This window comes from Balaenoptera ricei, chromosome 12, assembly GCF_028023285.1.
Source record: "Balaenoptera ricei isolate mBalRic1 chromosome 12, mBalRic1.hap2, whole genome shotgun sequence".
Taxonomy (NCBI): domain Eukaryota; kingdom Metazoa; phylum Chordata; class Mammalia; order Artiodactyla; family Balaenopteridae; genus Balaenoptera; species Balaenoptera ricei.
This window is the reverse complement of record NC_082650.1, coordinates 52,145,833-52,167,184: the sequence shown is the minus strand read 5'-3', so window position 1 is coordinate 52,167,184 and position 21,352 is coordinate 52,145,833.

Below are 21,352 nucleotides of genomic sequence, written 5' to 3'. Positions count from 1 at the left end.
GACTGAAACTATGCACCAGACACTCTCTCTGTCTTTGCCCACTTTATGTATCTCTTTACCCAGTCTTTATGGTAGAAAATATGGCTGAACAAACTCCATTTTTTATATCTCATGCATTAAGGATTTCAACCTAGGCAAAGACCAGATCTTTTACTCCCAATTTGAAGTTTTCCAAGGATGAATCTCTGTTCAGCCCAAACTTTAGCCAGGACAAAAATTAGGGTTCATAATTTATACCCATGGCTGCTTGGAGGCTATCCTGTGACCATGTAGATGAGAGGGAATGGGAGAAGTTTGCAGAGAAGGGAGGCTGGATGGCACACTTAATAGGTATCTACTGCAAGGCCCTCCTCATGGAAAATTGATCTTAAACAGTAGCCTACTGGAGTCCATGCTGTGGAAAAGGAAATGGATGGTATTAAGGTATGTTGGGTAAAAGGAGGAATTTTGAGGCAATTGGGCTTTTGGGGGTCACTTCAATATATACCATAAGTATGTTTTTTAAAAATATAGCTCATTATTTGAACCATTCTTACACAAAGAGATTTAATTGACTGTAGCAAATTTATTCCTGGATTTTGAGCCATCTTCAAATTCACATGATTGTTAGTTATCCAGGTCAGCTTTGCAGAGATTCAACTCAATTATCATAGTGCCTGACATGACCACAATGGACAAGCAGTGACTCAGTTGTTTTTGTCCTGTAAACCAGTGGGTTCCAGCCTGAGATCCCTAGACATCTAGGAGTCCGTAAGGGAAGAATTGAAGATCCATAAGCTATTTGCACTATTTCATAAAGTCGAAAGGAAATCATGTACTTACCTGACACAAAGCTACCTAAAACATCAAATTTCTCTGTTTTAGAATGGAATTATATCAAGTCAGGACAGCAAGTCTGTTTTTCCATGCTGATCTTAAGCTCTGGCTTAATGCATAGATACAGATATCGATATTGATATATACATATACAGTGATTGGTTAAATAAATTCTGGGTAAATGAATTCCATCCCGGGAGAAATGTGATTTTAATAAATGTATATATGGCTGCTATTACTCTGTTTATATTATAAAGACTGTAGAAAGAGAAATTTTAAAGCTCAAGATTACTAAAGTCATCTTTACTGGAGATCCATAAACATGAGATAATTAGCCAGCTCTCTAAAATAATGATCTCTGGAAAATCCTTCTACTTTCCTCTTAAAATATATTAAAATATCATCTACCCCATTATTAGAAGATATATTGATTAGGATACTACCATGCCTTAATGACAGAGACCTGTGGGTAATAAGTTGTTTCCAGAAATGCTCTCCCTTTAGAACATGAATTCTAGATCATCCTGTGAATATCAAGACCTTGGATGTTTAGGATTTCCTGCAAGTCCTCATCTCCATAATGATCATAAGCACTTGGTTATTTCTCTGCTTCATCCCATGATTAGGTCCTCTGGACCCAGATGTAACAATAAAACGGATAGGAAAAATTTCTAAGACACTAATTCTCTACTTGTAGTCCAAGTTGTCAGAAACCCTTTAAGTCCTAGGCAGTAGTACATATAATTGCCTGAAATCCACTTTGGAACAAAGCCATTCCTCTTCCTATAGCCAAGACATGTCAGTAGGGTATTTTCAGCAGCCTTGAACTCATCTCTCTCACCTCACCAAGACTCAAACCTCTACACTAAGTTGCTATTCCATTCTACCTTTCAGAAAATTAATTAATCCCAATTAAAATGAGAAAACCCATAATTGCAACATCATCTTTAAATGTACCCTCTACTTCAGTCTTAGAAATGATACATCTAAGTTTGAAAAGAAGTTAATTGGATTTAAAGCAGTATTGAAGACACAAATTCTAACAGGAAATATTAGTTTTCTAAAGCATTGTTTTAAATATAAAGCTACAAAAAATAAATATAAAGCTACATATTTATTCAAAATTGATTCATATATGATGGACAAATCACTTCCCAAATGTGCTTCTTTGTAAAGCTATGAAAAGCAGGGAGGAGAAGTAGGTAGGACATGAGTTAATGAGTGTAAAGTCTTCTCCTCACCCTTAAATACTTGTACAGGATGTTCTTTTTAAAACAAATATAGTGAAAATTCCCCTTTTCTTCCTTGAAGCATCTGTGAGTCTTTCTTTAGATAAAATGAGCTTTTTTGGTGAGCACATGACAAGGAAGAGGTTCAGTGTAACAAGCAATCATGTTATTTTAAAAAGCTCCATCTCAAATTAAGTTTACATATGGCAGCTTTTTAGAGAGGCTGGGTTGCAACATGTGAACAATTTAAAAGTGTAACGTTTCATTTACAGGTTCAGAGTAGCTTTCAATTCCTGTACTAGTGTGCTTCTACTTAAATCTTAATTGTACCATTCATTATGAATTGAAAGAAACACTGATATACTGGATTTTCTACAAGAGGAACACAAGATGGCCCTCATAAAATGGCTGGCTAATCCAAAGAAAAGGAGTAAAATGTGGAAATGATCCTTAAAAGTAAAGCCTAACATTTGAAGTTGCATGATTATTAAATTATCACAAATAATATCTTTTTTATAGGCCCATATGATTTAAATATATATGATTAGTTATAGTAAATCACCAGAATGCATGAGGAGCAGTGAGTAGGTAGCAAATGTAATGAAAATGACACATCCAATAATTTAGTTGCTACTTTATCATATACCAATTTAATATATCCTTGTGAAATAAACATTTTTAAAGTTGGTTTATCTTAAGGTCAGAAGAAGAAAGGACCAAAAATGTAAGTAGCCCAATGCTGCTTTCTCACGGAACAGGAGTTTTGTCTGAATTGTAGGATAATTACATTTGTCTCATTACACCTCTTTGGCATGTGCTTGGGTAATTTGAATTTTCAATGTAGCATGAAATAATTTTCAAAAATAAATCAATGCCCCTTCCATTTTTAATTCCTCCTGTCTATAGAGTCATCATTCCTGAAATCTGGTGATTTTGAATTTAGAATTTAAATGAGCTCGCTCTCTTTTCCATTATCTCCTGCAAACAGCCCTATAGAGAATAAATGAGGCAATAACTTAAAAAATACACCAAGAGAGGCTCCAACAACTTTGTGGAACTGAAGTTGAAAACAAAAGGTGTATTTCTGATATCCAGAGAGCTGGAAGATAACATCTCAGCCCTAGGTTTTTTGATAGTCTGGGATTGGCCATTTATTCTTTTTTGAGATATAAAGAAAATACAGAAAAACACAGTAATGTACCAAACACCCATGTATCTGCTACCCAGATTTTAATGAATAACATTTTGTAGTGTTTGTTTAAAGTCATTTTTATAAAAGTAATTTTTAAAATTCTCCTTTGTTTTTCCTCTAATCCCGTTCCCTCCTACTCCTTCCTCCCCAGTCCAGGCTGTAACCCTCATAATTTGGTGTGAGTATTAGTATCTATTACTGCATAACAAATTACCCCAAAAGTTGGTGACTTAAAACAACACCATTTATTATCTCACAGTTTCTGTGTGTCAGGAATCCGTGTGATTTAGCTGGATCCTCAGGCTCAGGATCTTTCACAAGGCCTCAGTCAAAGTGTCACCTGGAGCTGCAGTCATCTCCAGGTTCAACTGGGGCAGAATCCACTTCCAAGTTCACTCAGTGGTTGTTGGCAGGATTCAGTTCCTTGATAACTGTTGTACTGAGGGCTTCAGTTCCTTCCTGCCTCTTGGCTAGTGGCTGTCCTCAGTTCTTTGCCACAAGAGCAGCTCACAATATGAAACTTGCTTCATCAAAGCTAGAAGAGCCAGAGCCAACAAAGGAGAAGTCACAGTTTTTTATACCTCATCTTGGAAGTGACCTCCCATCACTCTTTTCATTACAAGCAAGTCACTAAGCCCAGGCCAAACTCAAGGGGAGGAAATTATAACAGAGCATGAAGTCTAGGAGGCAGGATTAATTGGGGACCATCTTAGGGGCTAGCTAGTGTGTATCTTTCCAGCTAATTTTTATATACTTTTGTATAAATATCTATCAATGAACATTTTATATATATAAATATGTACAATGTTACATATGTTTTCAATTTACAAAAATGGTTTCATAATGTGTGAATTATTATGCATCTTGCTTTTTTCATCTCAATATTATATTTTTGACATCTATTCATATTGATCTATTTAGATCTATTTAGTTCCTTTTAACCACTATTCAATATTCAATCTGTGGATTACCATATTTTACTGAAAATTCTACTCATTGATTTTCCTATTAATGGACATTTGTTTCCTTTTTTTTTTTTTTTTTGGTGTTACTAATGAAGTGACAATGAGTATCTTTGCATGTGTCTCTTTGAGTACATAAGCAAGAGTTGCTAAAAACCTAGAAGTTATTTAAATATTATTGCCTACTTCCAAATTGTTCTAAAGTAATTATACCTGTTTATACTTAAGCCAGTAGTTTAAGAGATTTACCTTTACTTAACTTGCATGCCAATCCTTAGTTGGTAATAATACATGAAATCTCATTGTTATTTTACTTGTTTTTTCCTAATAACCGATAAGGTTGAGCATCTTTTCACATGTTGATAAATCATTTGGATTGCCTAGTCTCTTCATTCTCTGTTCATATACTATGGCCATCTTCCTATTGAGTTACTTGTGCTTTTTATTACACTTTGATTATATGTCTTCTGTCATACAAAAAAAAATTTTAATGTAGCCAATATTAGTTCCTTGCCTTTATGATTTATTGTTTTTGTTTCTAGTTTAAGAAACCTTCTGTGACCCAGGATTCTAAAGATATTGCCTATATTTTCTTCAAGCAGTTTAAAAGTTTTGTTTTTTTTACACTTGGAGCTTTCTTTAATCTATTTGAAATTTGCTTTTGTGTTTTGTGTGAAGTAGGGATCTTAATTTTCTGTATGGAAAGTGAGTTGTTCCAATCTTATTTATTAACTCATCCATCCTTTCACCCCTGATTTAAATATCACTTCTGTTATAGATAAATATCTTTTAAAGGCACGAGTCTATTTCTGGAGTTTCTGTTTCACTCAGCTGATCTCTTTGAACACTCTTGAACCAGTACCAAACTATTTTAATTGCTAAAACTTTACAATTACTAAGTATTTTAAAGAGTAAGCCCCAGGCTTCCCTGGTGGCGCAGTGGTTAAGAATCCACCTGCCCGTGCAGGGGACGCCAGTTCAAGCCCTGGTCCGGGAAGATCCCACATGCTGCAGAGCAGCTAAGCCCGTGCGCCACAGCTGCTGAACCTGTGCTCTAGAGCCCGTGAGCCACAACTACTGAGCCCGTGCGCCTAGAGCCCGTACTCCAAAACAAAGAGAAGCCACCATAATGAGACACCCACGCACCGCAACGAAGAGTAGCCCCCGCTCGCCGCAACTAGAGAAAGCCTGCGCGCAGCAACGAAGACCCAACGCAGCCAAAAAATAAATTGAAAAAATTAAAAAAAAAAGAATAAGTCCCACCTCCTTGTTCGTTTTTTTCAGAATTTTTTGGGATATTTTTAGATATTTACTCTTCCATTTGCATTTTAATCAATTTCTCAAGTTGCATAAAAATCCAGGTGGGATTTTTATTGGAATTACGTTAAATTTAGACATCAAATTTTGGGAAATTGACATATCCTGAAATTGAGTCTTCCCAAACAAGAACATAGTATGTGTCTCCATTTTTCACAAGCTTTCCTTATATCCTTCATGATATGCTATAGTTTTCTTCTTAAAAAATGTATACATCTTTTGTTAGATTTAGTCCCAGGTACCTTATAGTATGTTTACTATAGTGAATAGTATCCGTTTTTCCTATTAGGTTTTTAATTTTTTATTGCTGATTTATAGCAACGCCATTGATTTTTATGTTATAAACTTCGTGAATTTTACAAGATTGCCTATAAAATACCTTAGATTTTCCATGTAGATTATTGTAGCATCTTCAAATAACAACAATTTTTACTTTTTCTTTCTGGGTGGACATTTGTCATTTGTTTTAGCCATCCAGCATCTGAACTCCTTTCTATGTTTAAGGAAATTTCCCGCTTTATGAGTTTGGTTGTAAGACAAAGACTCCTTCCTCTGTAGGAAGAGGAAGCCTCTGTGTAGGCTTAAAATATTCCAAACTTCCCTCCCAACCTTCCTTGCAGCTGAGGAGCAGGCATTTAATGATACTGTAGTGGTGACAGCAGTGAAGTAACAGTAGTGATAGAGCAGAGCTGGCATCAGTGTTAGCAGGGGTAGCAGTTGCAGTCAAGTTGCAGGAGCAGAAGTGACAGTGATCTAACAGTAACGGGGCTCAATGGTGGCAGCAAAGGATTCCTCGTCAGACTATTTATACAGCGTGTTATGGGCACTTCTGGAAATTCGGCCTTAAGCCTGGTTTTTCAACTCTCCCAATGATTCTGTGAGCTGCCGAATATTCTTGTAACAAACTCTTAATCAGCCAGAGTCAGCAGCATCTATTGCTCGTGACTAAGAACGGTAAAGCATATATTTTGGATCTTTAAAGCTCTTATTCTTTTTTAAAAAAATCTCAGTGGATTTGCAAGGATCTCCAGTACAATGTTGAATAATAGGAGTGATAGTAGTGAGTATTATCATGTTCCTAACTTTTTTTTTCAAATATTTATTTATTTATTTATTTGGTGGTGTGGGGTCTTGGTTGTGTGGGGTCTTAGTTGTGGCAGTCCGGTGCCTTAGTTGTGGCTCACGGGCTCCTTAGTTGCAGCAGGCAGGCTCCTTAGTTGTGGCTCCAGGGCTCCTTAGTTGTGGCTTGCCAGCTCCTTAGTTGCAGCACATGGGCTTCTTAGTTGTGGTATGCGAACTCTTAGTTGCGGCATACATGTGGGATCTAGTTCCCCAACCAGGGATCGAACCCGGGCCCCCTGCATTAGGAGCACGGAGTCCTATCCACTGCACCACCAAGGAAGTCCCTCATGTTCCTAACTTTAAAAGGCAATGTTTCTGAAGTTTAACCACTCAGCATACTGTTTGTGTATGTTTTTAGTAGATACCAAATAATCAGGTTAGGGAAATCCTCTTCTATTAATATTTTACTGAGAAGTTTTTTAAAATCATGAATGGGGACTGCATTTTATCAAATGCTTTTAAATGTATCTTTTGAGATAATCATACAATATTTATTCTTAATATGTTAATATGTGAATTAAATTAATAGTTTCCTAAAGTTATCATTTTTGCATTCTTACTATAAATCTTATCTGATCTTTTTAATATAATGCTAGATTCAATTTTCTAATGATTTATTTAATAGTTTGCATTTGTGTTCATAAGATTACTTAAAGTTTTATTTTCTTCTACTCTGCTTTGTGTGTCAAGGTTATTCCAGCTTCATAAAGTGAGTTTGGTAGCTTTCCCTCTTTCCTATTCTCTAGGACAGTTTGCAAAGATAGAATTTTTCTTTCTTCAAGGATTGGTAAAACTCACCTATGCCTGTATATTAATCATGTTTTTTATTTTTGGTATTCTATGATGCCTTGACATCTTGGGGCCTTATGTACTTGAGGAAGGACTACTCCTTCCTGGACTAGCTATTCCTAGAGATAACAAATAATTTGCCTTTGAACATATCTTTGTTGTGCAAACCAACCAATCCTGAGTCTATAACTTCCTCCTTTTATCAGAGTGCTGCAGTCTGGGACTTTTATCCGCCTGTGGTAAATCACCCTAGGGCCAGGTGCTAGACTAGACAACTAGGGACTACCCCGTTATAGCACAGAGCCTGCCAGAATTATTCAAACTATCCAATTCTAAATGTGCTCAGTTTGCCTGCCATGCCTCATCCATTGCTTCCCACCAAAAACCACAATAAAGGATCTGGACATGCTTTCCCCCTTGCTTCTTCTGCCTCTTCGTCATCCCTGGTGCTCTCCTGTGTGGCCTCCCTGCTTGGCGTGCTGTGCCTTCTATTTTTAGGGATCTGAAAGTATAAAAACTTAATGACAGTAATTTTTGTGTCTTAATGTCTTACCACCTGATTAAGACAAATCCTGGGTACATTTTAAAACAGCCTTGTACCTTTTAGAGGAGTAAGAGTTTTCTTATACCAGTAAAATTTTCTTAACAGTTATTGCTCTATTAAGTTTTTCTGTTTCTTCTTCAATGAGTGTTGGTGATTTCTGTTTTTCTAGAAAATTGACTATTATGTCTGTTTTCAGACATACTGGCAAAATTAATAAAATGTTCCTGATTTTTAAAATATTTACAACTTCCGTAGTTACGTTGCCTTTTAAAAGTTCTAATATTGTTCACTTAATGCCATTCTCTTATTTTCTTGATTACTTGATAAAGGGTATGCCTATTTTATTGGTCTTTTCAAACAAACTGCTTTTGGTTTTATTAATCATCTCTTATTTTTCTGTTTTCATTTTAATTTCTGATTTTATCTTTATTTTTTCTTTTATTCTACTTTCTATGGATTTTTTTGTAGCTTCTGGAGTTGAATGCTTACTCCATTTATTTTTAGTTTTTCTTATTTTCAAATATGTTCTCCACTCCCCCAATTTTTTCCATGTTGAAAGAGCCCAATTAATGTAATACTCCTGGCCTCTCTCCATCCCTTTACTTACTTCACTGCAGAGCAAGTAAAGAGACTTATTTGATTGGTAAATTTTAGAAGAATTCTAAATTCTTCTAAGAACTAAGGACATTTGACCTAACTCTTCTTCCCTTCTTCTTGAAAGTTAATGATGAGGAAAGAGCATGAGTTCTCCTCTGCTATTCCATGATGTAAGTCTCACCTAGGCAGGATCCAGTGTAGGCAACCCCCCCCATATCTAGTGTCCTTGTATATAAACTCTCAGTTCTGGACCTATGTTCTCATCTTCATGAGTCCTGGTTTGTTACTGTTTCTCCATGAAAGCTACCTATGTCCTTAAGATTACTGTCTTCCTTACTTTCCTGTGTGTCTTACTGAATGAAAGCATACTCCTTAGAGTTAGTAAGTTGTAGAGGCCATGTCAATGAAGTATATTTAATATTGTTTCAAGTTATAATTACTGTGAAAATCATATAAAGGCATTAAATGAATATCGGAAAGGGGGAAAAAGTGGCTAGTAATTATTCAACATCATAGAGCAGCCATTCTCACTGTTCTTTGTATATTTTTTTGTCATGATATATATACATTTTTCATGCTTGTAATCATGCAACATATCTAGCATATGTATTTCTTCATGTGTCTAGATTGTCTTCATACTTATAATTTTCAATGACAGCATATTTCATTGAGTACACATTTCATAACATAACCACACCGTATTACTTTCAATTTTTATTTGTGAAATTAATACTGTAATAAACATTTTTACATATTTAATATTTTCCTATTTTTTAATTTTTCCTTGGGATTAATATTCATAATTGTTGAGTCAAAGAAAGTGATCATTTTTATGAATCTTAATGTGGGTTCCAGTTATATCCCAAATAACTGTGTTAGTTTATACTGCTTCCTATAATACGTGAGTAGCCCAGTTACACCAAAACCTTGCCAAAATTGGATAATTAAAAAAAATTTTTAATATAAGTGGTTTTTTTGTTATTTTTTGTTATTAACTAGTACATTTGAACATGTTTTGCTTTCTATAAAACCAGATTTCCTTCTCTTTTTTTTTTCAGGAATATCTGTTCATAATTTTTCCCAATTATTTTTTGAAGTTTTAATGTTTCCTTTCCAATGTGTATGAGTTATTTATATGAGATATTAATATTTTTGGGACTTCCCTGGTGGTCCAATGGTAGAGAATCCATCTTCCAATGCGGGGGACACGGGTTCCATCCCTGGTTGGGGAACTAAGATCCCATATGCCACAGGGCAACTAAGCCCACATGCCACAACTGCTGAGCCCGTGCACCTCAACAAGAGAGCCCACGTGCTCTGGAGCCCACACGCCACAACTAGAGAGAGGAAACCTGCACACCACAACTAGAGAGAAGCCCGAGCACCACAACTAGAGAAAAGCCTGTGTGCCACAAGTAGAGAGAAGCCTGAGTGCCACAATGAAGAGACCGTGCACTGCAATGAAAGATACCACATGCGTCAACGACCTGACACAGCCAAAAAATAATATATATATATACATATATTAATATTTTTGTAACACTTGCTATAAATAATTTTCCCTGGTACTTAAGAATATTTGGGATAACATAAAAATATATATGCACAAGCCTAAGATTAATACAAGAGTTTTTTAAAAGCTGGAAAAGAAGAAAAGAAAGAAGCAAGTATGCTAATCATAGGAGCTATGTGTAGAATTCCTGGCATCTAAGTAGCTTTATTATTGGTAGTTATAAAATTCTCATTATCAGAAAAGGAAAAACATAATTTTCCTTTATAGAAGACGAAGCTTTCCTGGTACTAAATTCTTAAAACTACCACCCACCACAAATATAGTTCCCCTCCTTTCTTCTCAAGGCTTGGGTGGGCTTAGTAAACATGTGGTTGGATAGAGCCATGTGACTAGTTCTGGCTAATGAATTTTGAGCAGATCTCTTCTGGGCTAGAGCATTTGATTGTTAATATAAGACCTTTCAAAGCCCTCTTTCTGTTGGCCGTGGCAACTGGCAATATTGGAGAAGAAAGCATTAGCCTGGGTCCCAGAGTGAGAAAGCAAGGAGCAGAAGCCTCCAGCCTCACTGCAATGGCTATGTAGCATGGGCAATAAATAAACCTTTGTTCTTATAAACCACTAAGATTTGAGGTTGTTACTAAAACATAGCTTAAACTCTCCTAACTGAAACAAGAAAATAACAGTTTCTTTGGTCCTACATGTTACTACTGTAGGGACTTCTATAGATGCATCAGGAAGTTACAGAATTGACTTGTGCTGCACCCCTACTTATTGATGGACCTACCTAGTCTACAGTAGCAACATACTGGTCAGGTCCTGTCTACTTGAGTACCACACTGTCCACAAAACAGCAGCTCCTTCTGGGAAAGGGATCAATACTACTACTCACTACCCTCCATTTACCTTTTATTTTGGTGAATGAAGGAATCCTTTTATGAAATAGCTTATGGACAGTGAGAGAACTGTTAAGTAGGCCAAGTACGTAAAAGGAAATCCTAAACAGTTCACTGTTTTCAAATTGTCAACTAGTTATCTGTATAACATTTATTGAGTAAACCTTCCCTCTTAATTTTTTGGTGATACCTCCTTATTCTACATTATTTTATATAATTATCTATATCCAACCTATTCCAAATTTGTATAGGTTTTTATACCACTATATCAGTGTTTCAACCAATGTTATTAGTGTTATTCATAATTGCCATAATATTTGAAGCAACCAAAAGTGAATAGATAAACAAATTGAGGTATATCTATATGGTGGCATATTATTCAGGGATTTTTTTAAAAGGTGAAGAAGAGAGTATGGCAGAGCAGAAAGACCCTGAGCTCACCTCCTCTCACAGGCACACCAAAAATCACAACTATCCACAGAACAACCATGAGTGAAAAATACTGAAACCTACCAAAAAAGATCTTCTACAACTAAAGACATAAAGAAGGAACCACAACAAAATAGGTAGGAGGGCCGGACTCGCAGTATAGTCAAGTCCAATACTCCTGGGTGGGTGACCGACAAACTGAAGAATAATTACATTGCAAATTCTCCCAAAGGAGTGAGAGGTCTGAGCCCCACATTGGGCTCACAAGCCTGGGGGTCTTGCACCAGGAAGACAAGCCCCTAGAGCCTTTGGCTTTGAAAGCCAGTGGGGCTTACTTTCGGGAGTCCCAGAGGGCTGAGGGAAATAGAGACTTCACTCTTAAAGGGCACGCACAAAATCTCACACACACTGCAACCCAGAGCAGAAACAATAATTTGAGAGGAGCCTGGGTCAGACTCACCTGCTGATCTTGGAGAGTCAGGAAGCAACTGCAGCTCATGCTGGGAATGTAGACACTGGCAGTGGACATTTTGGGGCGCTCCTTCTACCATGTGGACACTGATGCTGGCCAGTGCCATTGTGGAATCCTCCTAGTTCATTAGAGCCAAGAACTGGCCCCACCCAATAGCTTATAGGCACTAGTGCTGGGACACCTCAAGCCAATCAACTAACTGGGTGGGGACACAGCTCCACTCATCAGCAGACAGGCTAACTTAGATACCTCCTGAGTCCCCAACTACTTTTGGTCACTGCCCTGCCCACCAGAGGGCCCAGGACACAGGTCCACCCAACAGTCCCAGAATCCCTTGGGCCCTGGCTCTCCCCTCCAGGGAGTCTGCTCTAGACTTTAGACCAGCCTCATCCACCAGGGGGCAGACACCAGTCTCAAGAAAACCACAATCCCACAGCCTGCCCATCAGCAGGCCACACCTTGCCCTGGGACCAGCTGGTCCCTGGCCCTGCCCACTAGCAGGCCAACACAAGCTTTGGGACACCCCAGACCCTGTACCGAGCCGTGTCAGGAGCCACACACCCCTCCCCCCCACCCCTCCAATCAGCGATCTGATGCCAGCTGTGGGACTCCTGGGTCCTGCAACCAGACTCCAGGACCCAGCTCTGCCTGCCAATAGGCCAGCTCTAACCCCCAGGACCTGGCTTCCCACTGAGGGTGGGTGGTCCAGAGTTTTCTGGACCCTGACTCTGCCCACCAGTGAGCCAGCATAAGCCCTGGAGCCCCTGGGGTTCAGCAGTCAGCTGCTTTGTGACCCAGCCCCACCTACCAATGGCTGGAAGCCTCTGTAAAAAGGCAGGGTCTGGCAACAACCAGACCAGGGGCCAACCAAGCCTACCAGATGACCCACACAGCCTGCCACAACAGAAAGCCCATGCAGCCCTCATAGGGTGAACCCTTAGAGTATATAGCTTGGGTGATGAGAGGGGAGTGTGCTGCTGGGACACATAGGATGCCTCCTTCAAAAGGCACTTCTCCAAGGTCAGGAAACGTAACTAACTAGATACATAAAAATAAAAACAGCAACCTAGGCAAAATGAGGTGACAGAGGAATGTGTTCCAGACAAAGGAACAAGATAAAACCCCAGAAGAAGAACTAAGTGAAGTAGAGATGGGCAGTCTACCTGAGAAGGAGTTCAGGGTAGTGATCGTAAAGATGACCAAAGAACTCGGGAGAAGAATGGATACACAGAGCCAGAAGTTAGATGTTTTAAACAAAGAGTTAGAAAATGTAAAGAAAAACCAAACAGAAGAAGAATACAATAACTGAATGAAAAATCCACTAGAAGGAATCAACAGTATCCTAAATGATAGAGAGGAATGGATCAGCAAGCTGGAAGACAGACTAGTGGAAATCACTGATCCTGAACAGAAAAAAGAAAAAAATGAAAAGATGGTTTAAGAGACCTCTGGGACAACATCAAGCACACTAATAGTCACATTACAGGAGTCCCAGAAGGAGAAGAGAGAAATGGGCAGAGTACATATTCGAAGACATAATAACTGAAAACTTCCCTAACATGGGAGAGAAAACAGACATCCAAGTCCAGGAGGCACAGAGAGTCCCATATAGGATTAACCCAAAGAGGAACACACCAAGACACATTGTAGTTAAAATGACAAAAATTAAAGATAAAGAGAGAATATTAAAAGCAGCAAGGGAAAAGCAACAAATAACGTACAAGGGAACTCCCATAATGCTATCAGCTGACTTTTCAGCAGAAATTCTACAGGCCAGAAAGGAGTGGCACAATATATTTAAAGTGATGAAAGGGAAAACCTACAACCAAGAATACACTACCCAGCAAGGCTCTTGTTCAGACTTGATGGAGAGATCAGAAGTTTTACAGACAGGCAAAAGCTAAAAGAGTTGAGGAACACCAAACCAGCTTTACAAGAAATGTTAAAGGAAGTTCTCTAAGTGAAAAAGAAAAGGCCACAACTAGCAACATGAAAATTGCAAAGTGAAAAAGTTCATTGGTAAAGGCAAACAAATAGTAAAGGTCAGAATTCATCCACACGCAAAGCTAGTAGGAAGGTTAAAAGACAAAGGTAGTGGGCTTCCCTGGTGGTGCAGTGGTTAAGAATCTGCCTGCCAATGCAGGAGACACGGGTTCGAGCCCTGGTCTGGGAAGATCCCACATGCCACGGAGCAACAACGCCCGTGCGCCACAACTACTGAGCCTGCGCTCTAGAGCCCGTGAGCCGCAACTACTGAAGCCCACACGCCTAGAGCTCGTGCTCTGCAACAAGAGAAGCCACCGCAATGAGAAGCCCGCGCACCGCAACGAAGAGTAGCCCCCGCTCGCTGCAACTAGAGAAAGCCCATGTGCAGCAACGAAGACCCAATGCAGCCAAAAATAAATTAAAAAAAAAAAAAAAAAAATATATATATATATATATATATAAAAGAGACAAAGGTAGTAAAGTCATCTATATCCACAATAAGCAGTAAGGGATACACAAAACAATTAGATGTAAAATATAATATCAAAAACATTAATCATGAGGGGAGGAGAGCACAAATGACGGGCTGCTAAAATGCATTTGAAAGTAAGAGATAAGCAACTTAAAACAATCATATATATATATATATATATATATATATATATATATAAACTTCATGGTCACCACAAACCACAAACCAAATAATAGATACATAAAAAAGAAAAAGGTATCTGAACATAGCACTAAAGACAGTCATCAAATCACAAAAGAAGAAGAAAGGAACAAAAACCTACAAAACAACCCCAAAACAATTAACAAAATGGCAATTAGAACATACATATCAATAATTACTGTAGATGTAAACTGACTAAATGCTCCAATCAAAAGGCTGAATGGATACAAAAACAAGACCCTTATATACGCTGCTTACAAGAGACTCACTTTAGATCTAAAGACACACACAGACTGAAAGGGGATGGAAAGAGGTATTCCATGCAAATGGAAATCAAAGGAAAATTGGGGTACCAATACTTATATAAGACAAAATAGACTTTAAAGACTGTTACAAGAGACAAAGGAGGACATTATATAATGATCAAGGGATGATCAATCCAAGAAGATAAACAATTGTAAATATACATGCACCCAACATAGGAGCACCTAATACATAAAGCACGTATTAACAGACATAAAGAGAGAAACTGACAGTAGCACAATAATAGTGGGGGACTTTAACACCCTGCTTATATCAATGGACAGATCATTCAGGCAGAAAAATCAGTAAGGAAACAGTGGCCTTAAATGACACACAAGATCAGATGGACTTAATAGATATATGCAGAACATTCCATCTGAAAGTAGCAGAATACACATTCTTTTCAAGTGCACATGGAGCATTTTCCAGGATAGATCACACGCTGGGTCACAAAACAAGCCTTGGTAAATATAAGAAAAATTGAAATCAAATCAAGCATCTTTTGCAGCCACAACGCTGTGAGACTAGAAATCAACTACAAAAAAAAAAAAAAAAAAACCTGTGAAAGACACAAACATGTAGAGGCTAAACAATGTGCTACTAAACAATCAATGGATCACTGAATCCAGTTTAATTTGGAACATGTACCATATATAATGTTCAAAATTATTCTGATCTGTAAAGCAAGTTGTATCAGTCAGGGTTCTCTAGAGAAACAGAACCAATAAGATACATATTGTAAATATGAAGTGATTCATTTATGGAATAAATAAAGGAACTGGCTCAAGCAGTTGTGGGGGTTGAGGAGTCTGAAATCTGTAGGTCAGGTAGGCAGGCTGGAAACTCAGGCAGCAGTTTGAGGCAGAATTCCTTGACTAGAAATCTGTTTTTGCTCATAAGGCCTTCATTGACTGGATAAGGCCCACCTACATTATTGAGGGTAATCTCCTTAAAGTCAGTATAGTATACTATAAAGTCAAAGCAATTTCAAAATATAATGTTCTATTGGTCCTAGAATTTTTAAATGCAGTGGTATTTTTTAAACATTATAAATCACTGCTGTTACAGCTTTTTTGGGGGGGGGATTGTTTTCTGTTTTTGTTTCCACTCTGCTCAAGAATTCAGCTTCCATGGAGAGATCATCAAATCATGAAAATTTGGTCTCATCCCTGACCTTGGTCTGGGGGAGAGCAAGATCCTTGAGTTATAGTTCCACTGGATTGCATCCCATGGAAAAGAAACAATCCCTCCAAGACAAAAGTGGTGGTCTTTTTTTTTTTTTAATTCAAGTATAGTTGATTTACAATATTGAGTTAGTTTCAGGTGTACAGCAAAGTGATTCAGTTATACATATATATGTATCTGTATTCTATTATTTCCATTATAGGTTATTATAAGATATTGAATATAGTTTCCTGTGCTATACAGTAAGTCCTTGTTTTTGCCTATTTTGTATATGGTAATATGCATCTGTTAATCCCATACTCCCAGTTTATCCCTTCCCCCTACTTACACACAGTGTTGATGATTATTTTCATACTATTTCACCTTTTCTTTTTTCTTTTCTTGTTTTTATATGTATTTTTACTTGTATGGCACTACATTTTTCATGCTTTGTTTTAACTTTGTCTAGAGACCTACCTGGTAGCAGAAAAATAGAAAAGTAGTAAGGCAGATAAAACATATATAACAGAGGTCCCAACGTAAGCCTAACAGAGATGGGCTCTGGGATTCACACATCTGAGCATGTTGGAGGTGGAGGAGGGGAGGCAGCCTGCCAAAGTCTGGATCTTGAGAAACCCAAGGGCTTGCTGAGAAATAATGGATTCCCAGGGTCAGGGACTTGACGTTTGGTTCAAGGACAAAGGGAGGGGTAGAGGAGAGAAGTGATTTTGAGCATAGTAAGAAGTCTGGCATGGACTCGCTTCCCAAGTCCAGCCCCTTAGAATCCTTTTCTGAGCAAAGGGACTGAAAGAACTAAACCAGCAAGAACTAAAAGATGTAGTTTTGTTTTTAAAATTATGCTGTCTGTGAAAAGTTGAGATCATGAGTCTCCAGAGACATCAATATTAGTGACTCCCCAGAAAGGATCTGGGACTTGTCTGTGTCAGGAGAAGAGCCAGGAGTGTGCCCTAATGGTGGCATCCAGGGACTTGCACAGCCAGGCTGGTGCAGTGGTGAGTGGTGCCCCGTATTGGGACTTAGGCGGGATGCAGTAGGACGCATTGCCAGAGTGCATCAGAGGAAAAGGGTCAGTGTCCCAGGATGGCCACAGGACTAGTTCTAGGGACAACATGTGAGACTCCCAGGGGGTCTCAGAAGCAACGGGCCTGGAGATCCCACAAAGAAATACTGATGCACTTCTTACTACCTGTTTGGAAAACATGAGTTATATTTTTTGACCCTATAGTTACCCTTCTGCTCATTTCCACGTTTTGTAGTTTCCCCTCACTTCTCCTTCAGACAGTCCTTCTCCAGTCAGAAGAGCTAATATTGGCCCTTGTATGGACAGTACCTTTCCACTGAATCCCCCCACCCCCACCAGCCATGATTCTCTGTTCCTCAGTTGTGTATAAATGTTGGAGCTGTGGGGCTGATGTCTTCTATTCTGATGTGAAGGATATTCTGCTGGGGCTTGCAAAGGTCAGGGTCAGACCTGAATCTTATGAATACACCTCTCACCTGAAGAGGAAGGTCATTTTGGAGGGTCAGTCATGTGAGTGAGTTTGAAAAGTTCAGACAGGAAACTAGAAGTCTGGTCAGAATACAGGGAGGGAGACAGCCTCTCTCAATTTAGATTCCTAAACTAAGTGCATGCTTGGCTGATGGAGGTCAAAATGCCATATACCAGGTGGAGGGAGGATAACCAAAGGATTTCTTTCCCTGGGTTTTCTGATTAATGGTATGAATCCTTAATCATGGATGCAACCTGTGTCTCAAAAACTGTGTTCATTTCCCTTTTATCATCCCTTTTGCTATTTAGCCTTGAGTAAAATCTTTTTTTAATGTTCTAACCAGATCTCTGCTGTGCTACTGGGAAACAAAAGGACTGATTGCCCACTTTTGGTCCCTAGGGTGAAGAATCTGAACTTTATTTAAATTAAATAAGAATGACATTATTTTACTTGAGGCTCTTTATATTTTTTAAAAATGTAAGTTAATGTTACCTTTCCAGAACTTTTTGAATTTTAACATTATTATAGATTTTTCCCACTGTTAAAGGAATTTTCAAGCATTCAGAAATCATATGCAGCAGACATTTTTGGACAGAGGTAACTAGAAATCCTTCTACAGTGGAAACCTCCTGGTGTCAAGACTGCTTTCTGACTCATGGTACCCTGGCTTAATTTTTTTAATTGAAGTATAATTGATTTACAGTATTATGTTAGTTTCAGGTGTACAGCATAGTGATTCAGTATTTTTGTAGGTTATACTCCATTATAGGATATTACCTGGTAATGGGTATAATTCCTTATGCTGTACCCATAGTACATGGGTATATCCTTGTTCCTTACCTATTTTATATATAGTACTTTGTATCTGTTAATCCCATACCCCTAATTTGTCCTTCCTCTCATCCCTCTCCCCTTTGGTAACTACAAGTTTGTTTTCCATATTTGTGAGTCTGATTCTGTTTTGCATATACATTCATTTTTATTATTTTTTTTCGATTCCACATATAAGTGATATCATACAGTATTTGTCTTTATCTGTCTGACTTATTGCACTAAGCATAATATCCTCTAGGTCCATCCGCATTGCTGCAAATGGCAGTATTTCTTTTTTGTTTGTTAGTTTCTCAAGGGGAATTTTATTTTAATATGCTAAGGATTAGTTAGAACAGGCAAAAATTCTATCCTAAAGTAGAGATTTCCAAGATAATTCAGGATATGCTTGTTTCTGTCCAATAGATAATATGGCTTATTATTATCAATTATGCCTTTCATGGCCAATGGGTTTGGATTAAAATTGTTTCAAATTTAAGAGAAAAAAACAATTTCCATTTCCTTTAGAAAAGTGTCTGAACCAGAACTCCCTGTTTCTTTTTTTTTTTTTTTGAGCCTTTATATTTTTTAAAATTTTTAAATTTAATTTTATTTATTTTTTTATACAGCAGGTTCTTATTAGTCATCAATTTTATACACATCAGTGTATACATTGTCAATCCCGATCGCCCAGTTCATCACCCCTCCACCCCCACCCCCCCCGTGGCTTTCCCCCCTTGGTGTCCATATGTTTGTTCTCTACATCTGTGTCTCAATTTCTGCCCTGCAAACCGGTTCATCTGTACCATTTTTCTAGGTTCCACATATATGTGTTAATATATGATATTTGTTTTTCTCTTTCTGACTTACTTCACTCTGTATGACGCTCTCTAGATCCATCCACGTCTCAACAAATGACCCAATTTTGTTCCTTTTTATGGCTGAGTAATATTCCATTGTATATATGTACCACATCTTCTTTATCCATTCGTCTGTCGATGGGCATTTAGGTTGCTTCCATGACCTGGCTATTGTAAACAGTGCTGCAGTGAACATTGGGGTGCATGTGTCTTTTTTTTTTTTTAATTTATTTTATTTATTTTTGGCTGCATTGGGTCTTCAGTGCTGTGCATGAGCTTTCTCTACCTGCGGCGAGCAGGGGCTACTCTTCGTTGCAGTGCATGGGCTTCTCACTGTGGCTTCTCTTGTTGCAGAGCAGGGGCTCTAGGTGTGCAGGCTTCAGTAGTTGTGGCACACGGGCTCAGTAATTATGGCTCGCGGGCTCTAGAGCTCAGGCTCAGCAGTTGTGGCACACGGGCTTAGTTGCTCCACGGCATGTGGGATCTTCCCGGATCAGGGCTCGAACCCGTGTCCCCTGCCTTGGCAGGTGGATTCCTAACCACCCTGCCACCAGGGAAGCCCGCATGTGTCTTTTTGAATTATGGTTTTCTCTGGGTATATGCCCAGTAGTGAGATTGCTGGATCATATGGTAATTCTATTTTTAGTTTTTTAAGGAACCTCCATACTGTTCTCCATAGTGGCTGTATCAGTTTACATTCCCACCAACAGTGCAAGAGGGTTCCCTTTTCTCCACACCCTCTTCAGCATTTGTTGTTTGTAGATTTTCTGATGATGCCCATTCTGACTGGTGTGAAGTGACACCTCATTGTAGTTTTGATTTGCATTTCTCTAATAATTAGTGATGTTGAGCAGCTTTTCATGTGCTTCTTGGCCATTTGTATGTCTTCTTTGGAGAAGTGTCTATTTAGGTCTTCTGCCCATTTTTGGATTGGGTTGTTTGTTTTTTTAATATTGAGCTGCATGAGCTGTTTATATATTTTGGAGATTAATCCTTTGTCCGTTGATTCGTTTGCAAATATTTTCTCCCATTCTGAGGGTTGTCTTTTCATCTTGTTTATGGTTTCCTTTGCTGTGCAAAAGCTTTTAAGTTTCATTAGGTCCCATTTGTTTATTTTTGTTTTTATTTCCATTACTCTAGGAGGTGGATCAAAAAAGATCTTGCTGTGATTTATGTCAAAGAGTGTTCTTCCTATGTTTTCCTCTAAGAGTTTTATAATGTCCGGTCTTACATTTAGGTCTCTAATCCATTTTGAGTTTATTTTTGTGTATGGTGTTAGGGAGTGTTCTAATTTCGTTCTTTTGCATGTAGCTGTCCATTTTCCCCAGCACCACTTATTGAAGAGACTGTCTTTTCTCCATTGTATATCCTTGCCTCCTTTGTCATAGATTGGTTGACCATAGGTGCGTGGGTTTATCTCTGGGCTTTCTATCTTGTTCCATTGATCTATGTTTCTGTTTTTGTGCCAGTACCATATTGGCTTGATTACTGTAACTTTGTAGTATAGTCTGAAGTCAGAGAGTCTGATTCCTCCAGCTCCGTTTTTTTCCCTCAAGACTGCTTTGGCTATTCGGGGTCTTTTGTGTCTCCTTACAAATTTTAAGATTTTTTTGTTCTAGTTACGTAAAAAATGCCATTGGTAATTTGATAGGGATTGCATTGAATCTGTAGATTGCTTTGGGTAGTATACTCATTTTCACAATATTGATTCTTCCAATCCAAGAACATGGTATATCTCTCCACCTGTTGGTATCATTTGTAATTTCTTTCATCAGTGTCTTATAGTTTTCTGCATACAGGTCTTTTGTCTCCCTAGGTAGGTTTATTCCTAGGTATTTTATTCTTTTTGTTGCAATGGTAAATGGGAGTGTGTCCATAATTTTTCTTTCAGATTCCTCATCATTAGTGTGTAGGAATGCAAGAGATTTCTGTGCATTAATTTTGTATCCTGCAACTTTACCAAATTCATTGATTAGCTCTAATAGTTTTCTGGTGGCATCTTTAGGATTCTCTATGTATAGTATCATGTCATCTGCAAACAGTGACAGTTTTACTTCTTCTTTTCCAATTTATATTCCTTTTATTTCTTTTTCTTCTCTGATTTCCGTGGCTAGGACTTCCAAAACTATGTTGAATAGTAGCGGTGAGAGTGGACATCCTTGTCTTGTTC